This window comes from Triturus cristatus, chromosome 1_2 (assembly GCF_964204655.1).
Source record: "Triturus cristatus chromosome 1_2, aTriCri1.1, whole genome shotgun sequence".
Lineage (NCBI taxonomy): Eukaryota > Metazoa > Chordata > Amphibia > Caudata > Salamandridae > Triturus > Triturus cristatus.
This window is the reverse complement of record NC_140580.1, coordinates 452511225-452518624: the sequence shown is the minus strand read 5'-3', so window position 1 is coordinate 452518624 and position 7400 is coordinate 452511225.

Here is a 7400-nt window from a genome sequence, read left to right as displayed (position 1 = left end):
AGGGTCTAGCTAAAGAGGTTAAAGGAATGATGATAATTGACATATACGATGATTATTCTTGGAAACCGGATGTCTTCAGTAAATGCTGAAAGGGTCGTCTGTTGTAAATTAAGGCAGAATGTGATTAAGCATTCACTGAAAACATTAGTGTTTCCCTTTTATCGTGTTTTCCTCGTTATGTTGGCCGAAGTCCGGACTCCATTTTGTATTGACATGCTGCCACGTGCTCACCACGAGGAGAGTCCGACCTCTGTGTTAGTTGCTCTTGTAATCTGCCTAGCAACAGTTATAAATAGCTACTCCTTGTCCATCTGGCGCATGCCCAGACTTGACCGCATCTGTTATAATTAGCTTTGCTTGACCATGTGTTTTCGCGGGCTCAAGGAGTGTGTCAGCTCCGCCCATGTATTGATTTGGTATCGAGAATGACCCTAAATGGTAATGTTCTTCAACTTAGTGGTATCCACCCACTCATGAGCCCCTTCGCTGTGTATAAAAGGGGACTGTGTACGCAAGTTCTTTGTGCTACTCCTTGCAATACTGAAGAGTGTTGTGTGGATTGTAGGACCACCCTTAAGGGTTAATAAACGTTGTTTTTGTACTTTGCAGTTTCCGTGCCAACTTCCTTATAGATCTTGTTACAGAAGAGCGAACCCTTGTCTCTTGCGGGCCTAGCTGGGGCTTGTATTCATCAGGAGGAGTACACCTGGGTCCTGAATAGGACAGGGTTTTCCACACACAATGCTGGCCCCGCCCCCTGCGGTGCGACTGACGACCCTAGCCCTGCCAATGAATAGAGTGAGGGGCTGAGCACATCAAGGGTGCTCCCCAACCAGCTGCGACTGGTTTTCCCCCTCACCCTGAACCCAGAACAAAGGGGTTTGCTGTATAAAAATGGGGCTGTGTCCCCACAGAAACTGTTCTCTGCCAGGATCTTACCTGAGGGGGGCTGCTGCTGCTGCCGCTGGACCAGAGGACCGCCACTTGGACTCCCTCCCTGCCTGGAGGCCCAGTGAGCTGGCTCTGGGTCCAGCCTTGCCCCCCCACCCCTGCCTTGCTGTGTGCAGGGGAGAACTTTGCTGGACTTTGTTGTTATCCTTCTTAAAGCGCTGGGAGCGCTTTATTTGCATCCCTAAGCGCCTGGAAGCGCTTTTCTTTCCCCCACAGCGTTTGGATTTGCCTAAGCGCTGGGAGCGCTTTATTTGTGTCCCTCAAGCGCCTGGAAGCGCTTTTTAGCGCTCACAGCGCTTTATTTCTGAAAGCCGGTGCCCACCCGGCGTTTTCCCCGTCTGTACAGATTCTGAAGTCCCCTGGCAGGTGCCCACCCTGCCAGGGACATTGCCGTGGTTGTTGGCGGGTGCCCACCCCGCTTATTGGTCTTAATTTCACGGCGGGTGCCAACCCCGCCGTACATTTCATATCGCGAGGGAGCCTACCCCTCCTATTGCCGAGAGAAGTCACCGCCGCGGCCGGGCTCGAAGGAAGTCAGGCAGGCCGGGGGCGGGACTCCGGGACAACAGGAAGTAGGAGGGCGGGAGCCTACCCCGCCTCCCTCCGAGGACTCGCGACGGTTTTGTTGACCCCGGAGCAGGCAGGAGCCGACTCTGCGCCCCGGTGCCCTCGCCCGAGAAGCGAAGAGTCCCCGAGGTCCTGGCTGCCCGAGCGGGGCTCTCAGGAGGAAGAGGAGAGCCCCGCCGCCTTCAGAGACGCCGCCTCCGCCAGGATCCCGGTAGGTGAGGTCAGTGCTGCTCGAGCCTGTGAGGCTCCGAAGGGACCGTGTTGATGGTCCCAGAGCGCGAGTGCGCTCCAACAGAAAGGGGGCATTAGTTTGGCAGGAAAGAGCGGCCCCGGAAGGCAGCGGGCCGCTCCAACGTTGCCCCACGCTGGTCAAAGAGCCTGCGAGGCTCCAACGCGCCCCCCAGCTATTCCTGAGCCTGCAAGGCTCAGGGGGGCAGCTGCATAATTAGAGAGTCCCCCGCGAGGGACTCCCCCCGAAGGCAGTGTTCCCGAGCCCGAGAGGCTCCAACAAGGGCACGCATTGTATATTTCAGAGCCCTAACAGGCTCCAACGTTTGGGGGCATTGTTTTTGCAGAGCCCAGAGAGGCTCCAAGTGCGGCATATGTGTTAAAGGGCACCGTGGTGCCCACACTCCTTTTCCCAGCTGCCCAGCACTTAGTGGGCAGCTGCAACATTTAGGTTGTGCGCCCTGGTTTGCGCAGCCTGCGCAGGGCGCCCTGACATTGGGACACAGGGCGTCCTTGCCCCTACAAAGCCAGTTGGCCTAGGGACTGCCACAGATAGTGGCTATTGTGAGTTTTTGCGCCATTGTTCCTTTCCTGCACCTCTGAATGTGTTTATGCGTCATGTGCTTTGTTTTACACCTCTAAATGTATTTTATGCATCCTGTGTTTATGTGCTTAGACCCCTACAGGTAGAGTGATACTTAGGTGGTTGTTTTCTCCTTAGTACAGGTGGTACTAGTAAGGTCCTAGTTCCCTGCGTGATATTCCTAAAGGTGGATAGGGTTGCGTAGGTGGTACTTTCTGGTTACCAGTAGTTACTGGTTGTGTGCTATATGCTCTATTTTTAGTGCTACAGTGATTGTATGTGCTACGTTCTAAAATATTATTCCTACGTTCTAAGTGCTATTTCTAAAGAGTGCTAATTCCTGACAGTGGTCCATGTGGCCCTGTCCCCTGTATATATAATCCCTTGTAAATTCTGCCCGTGCCTGTTGGCACATTGTAAAGTGTGTGTTTTTATCTAATGTGTTGTGTATAATACAAAGGTTATTTTTATATAATACCTTGTGTGGAGTTTCCTTTGTGGTGGGCCTTGGGTGTTGTTGCTGGGTGCGTGCGCAAACGCTTTACACATCGCCTCAGGGATAAGCCTGTCTGCTCGTGCCAAGCTACCAAGGGGGTGAGCAGGGGTTATCTTTGGCGTGTAACTCCCCAGCCCTGACTAGAGTGGTGGTTTCTGCCTGACTTTGGCGCAAGCCTTAGCCAACCAGAAATCCCATTTCTAACATTGGTGATCAGCGGTGGGATTTGGACTTGCGTTTGCGCTGTACCGCAGCGGCAACTGGCCGCACTACAAAACTCTGCATTTAGATAAATCACATGGTATGGGGATTATTGTTCTAAGTTTGTTTTTAATTGTCATTTCTTTGGAAATGTGTTTTTGTGCACTGTGAGTTAGGTGTCCCTAGCTCGGGAGGGTAGATCAGCCCCCTTAGTGCATTGTGTTTCTGGATTCACCAGAGGGTGGGATCCAGTGGTGGCAGCGTAATAGTGTCCTGTACATTTGTCCCCCGCCCTGCGCCCAGAGTTGGTACCTGTGTCACGTGGTGGTCAGGTTGAGGAATCAGGGGTGGTAGAAACTGCCTTACCAGTCCGAGGGGAGGGTTGTGTGTGGATGAGTGGTGAGTGGCACTAGGCAAGTGAGTGTGAGTTCTCTGGGTTAGAGAGCTTGCTGAATCTTTTTGTGAATTGAGTACTCCTGTTAAGCTCAGACCCCTAGGTTCCCTGTGTGATCTTTTCTCTAGAACGTCTGCCAGAATGGAGCCTGCTTTTGATCTCAGTGATCTAGTTTATTACAGTATGCAGGAGTTGGAAAGGTTCTGTAGAGAGAGAAACATAGGGGTGAGCGAGTCAGACACTGTGTACAAATTGAGGAACTACATGATTGGATGGCAAGCAGATTAATGGAAACGTGAGCGCAGTGAGGTAGAAAGGGCCCGGGCCTCACACCTGGAGGGTGGTGGGTCTGTGGGGAGCCCTGAAGACTCAGAAGAAGATGACAGTACCTGGACGCCAGTAGAGAGTGAGGACCCCGTAGGTAGGGAGTCCCTTGCTGGGTCCAGCGTAGAAGATAGTGCCTCACCCCTTTCCCTGTCCCCTGAGCGCAGTGGTAGTTTTCTGGATTCCCCAGTGAGGGTGGAGTCCAGGGGGGACAGCAATATAAAGTGCAATATAGAGAGTCCCAGTCCCAGTTCCCCGAGTGTGGTACCTTGTTCCCGAGAGGAGGAATGTAGGTTGAAGTTCAGGGGCAGTAAGAAGCTGTCTCACCAGTCTTGGGAGGAGGCTGTGGAGGAATGTCATGATGCCCTGGTGGACTGGTTGGTGTTTAACCCGGAGCAGGATTTGGATGGAGTACTAAATATGATTATCAAGGAGCAGATGCTCAGTAGTTGTTCTCCAGGGTTGCGCCAACACCTGTTGAGGTATAACTCTTTTTGTCCATTTGAACTTGCAGAGGAAGCAGACCGCTGGGAAAGGGCCAGAGGTTCTCTAGTGTCATTAGTGAGTGATTCCAACAATAGTGGGTCAGAGATCCTCCAGCCCAGCGTGGTGGAGGAGGCTCAGTGTAGCCCAGCTAGGTCCCAGGATAGCGAGGAGGGTGTAGGGGCTCACTGCCTGGCTCAGTGGAGCAGGAGTGAAGGGGTGACCGAGGGTCCCCAGACGCCCGAAACCCTGCCTCAGGACTTGGATGGTTTCATGAGGGAACACCAAGTTGGGGACCTAGGCTGTCCTGTTAGTCCACTTGAGGAAGATCTCTTAGTGAGTGGAGGACCTGGAGCACCTGTAACCAGGGCTCCTGTGGTTCTGGAGTCTGGCGGTACCGCTCCGGTAGGGAGGGTACAGGAGTCCAGCGTGAGTGATTGGGGGATGAGTTCCCCAGTGGAAGAGCCGGTGGGTCAGGGACTTCCCAGTTGGGCTAGGTTCCCGTGTAGTGACCAGGGTGACACCACTTCTGTTCTGGGGGATCTCCGCGCACTGTCAGGTGGACAGGGGACGGGAGATCAGCGCCAGACAGACAGTCGCTCGACATATGTGTCATTTGATAGCCTCAGGGGGATGGAGTGGAGATCCCCAGAAGTCCTGGAGTGCCAGGCAATTATTCCACCAAAGGTTCTAGGCCGGAGGTTGGAAGGCCAGGTTCGGGATCAGCCTGACCTGAAGGGTGGGACGTCTGTAATCAGCGTCCCGACCAGTTCTTCTTCCAGAGGTACCGCCCCAGTTGGTAGGGAGCAGGGTTCTGGAAGGGGGTGCAGAGGGTGGGAGAGCCCACCTCTGCCCCCGGTACAACCTGAGGGGTTAAACCCTGGGTTGGAATGGCGTTCTAGGTGTACCCCTCGCCAGAGGAGGAGGAACCCTAGGAGAAGAGGTAGGGGGAGGAGAGCCTTCCCTGAGACTCCTGGTCCGCCTGAGGGTGTAGACCCTAGGCTGGAGAACCAGTGGCAGTCTAGTCCTGTCTTTCAGAGAGGAAGAGTGGAGAATGGCCGCTATGTGCCAGGGGTTACTACCCCCCACTCTGTGGTTAGGCAAAGACCAGTGGCACCTGGGTGGCCTAGGGCCTGGTCTTGGCCGCGGACAGCTTGGGAGTACCAGTGGGGTAGCCCAGTTGGTCCAGACAGTAGTGTTAGAAAGAATTCCATGGGTTCACCGTGGCGTAGAACCGGAGGGTGTCCCTGCAGGTGCGGGCCCGCGTCCGTGTTCTATCGCCCCAAGCAGGGAAGTCCATCACGGTGGTGATTGGGCTGCCCTGCGTTTTGGCTGGAAGGGGGTTGTGTTGGACTTGGCCCTTCTGGCAGGTTCACCCCTGAACTTTTTTGATTTTTACTGGTGACTTGGTGTGGTGATTGTTTGGTTTCTGCGCACTTTCCCTGTGTCCCAGGGTAAAGTGCGTGCGTGCTCTGAGTGCATGTGGTGAGATAGGCCTGCCCTCCCATAGGAATGCATGGGGAATGTATGTGTCCCTAGTAGTTCCTGATGCGTGGGGTGTGCAGGCCCGAGTTTGGTATGTGCGGACTCGTGGGAGTGAATGCTGCGCGATGATGTGTGCGGCGTGCATGTACCTAGTGTGGAAGTGCCACTTCTAGAAGTGGGCACTTCTGTGTGCAGTGTGTCTGTCGCGTGATTGGCTGGTCATGTCATGTGACGGGCTAGGGATTCCCCAGTGTCAGGATGAGTCACCCAGTGGTGAATGGGGAGATCAGCAGCTAGATGGGTGGGAGGAGTACACCTGGGTCCTGAATAGGACAGGGTTTTCCACACACAATGCTGGCCCCGCCCCCTGCGGTGCGACTGACGACCCTAGCCCTGCCAATGAATAGAGTGAGGGGCTGAGCACATCAAGGGTGCTCCCCAACCAGCTGCGACTGGTTTTCCCCCTCACCCTGAACCCAGAACAAAGGGGTTTGCTGTATAAAAATGGGGCTGTGTCCCCACAGAAACTGTTCTCTGCCAGGATCTTACCTGAGGGGGGCTGCTGCTGCTGCCGCTGGACCAGAGGACCGCCACTTGGACTCCCTCCCTGCCTGGAGGCCCAGTGAGCTGGCTCTGGGTCCAGCCTTGCCCCCCCACCCCTGCCTTGCTGTGTGCAGGGGAGAACTTTGCTGGACTTTGTTGTTATCCTTCTTAAAGCGCTGGGAGCGCTTTATTTGCATCCCTAAGCGCCTGGAAGCGCTTTTCTTTCCCCCACAGCGTTTGGATTTGCCTAAGCGCTGGGAGCGCTTTATTTGTGTCCCTCAAGCGCCTGGAAGCGCTTTTTAGCGCTCAGAGCGCTTTATTTCTGAAAGCCGGTGCCCACCCGGCGTTTTCCCCGTCTGTACAGATTCTGAAGTCCCCTGGCAGGTGCCCACCCTGCCAGGGACATTGCCGTGGTTGTTGGCGGGTGCCCACCCCGCTTATTGGTCTTAATTTCACGGCGGGTGCCAACCCCGCCGTACATTTCATATCGCGAGGGAGCCTACCCCTCCTATTGCCGAGAGAAGTCACCGCCGCGGCCGGGCTCGAAGGAAGTCAGGCAGGCCGGGGGCGGGACTCCGGGACAACAGGAAGTAGGAGGGCGGGAGCCTACCCCGCCTCCCTCCGAGGACTCGCGACGGTTTTGTTGACCCCGGAGCAGGCAGGAGCCGACTCTGCGCCCCGGTGCCCTCGCCCGAGAAGCGAAGAGTCCCCGAGGTCCTGGCTGCCCGAGCGGGGCTCTCAGGAGGAAGAGGAGAGCCCCGCCGCCTTCAGAGACGCCAGCGCCGCCTCCGCCAGGATCCCGGTAGGTGAGGTCAGTGCTGCTCGAGCCTGTGAGGCTCCGAAGGGACCGTGTTGATGGTCCCAGAGCGCGAGTGCGCTCCAACAGAAAGGGGGCATTAGTTTGGCAGGAAAGAGCGGCCCCGGAAGGCAGCGGGCCGCTCCAACGTTGCCCCACGCTGGTCAAAGAGCCTGCGAGGCTCCAACGCGCCCCTCAGCTATTCCTGAGCCTGCAAGGCTCAGGGGGGCAGCTGCATAATTAGAGAGTCCCCCGCGAGGGACTCCCCCCGAAGGCAGTGTTCCCGAGCCCGAGAGGCTCCAACAAGGGCACGCATTGTATATTTCAGAGCCCTAACAGGCTCCAACGT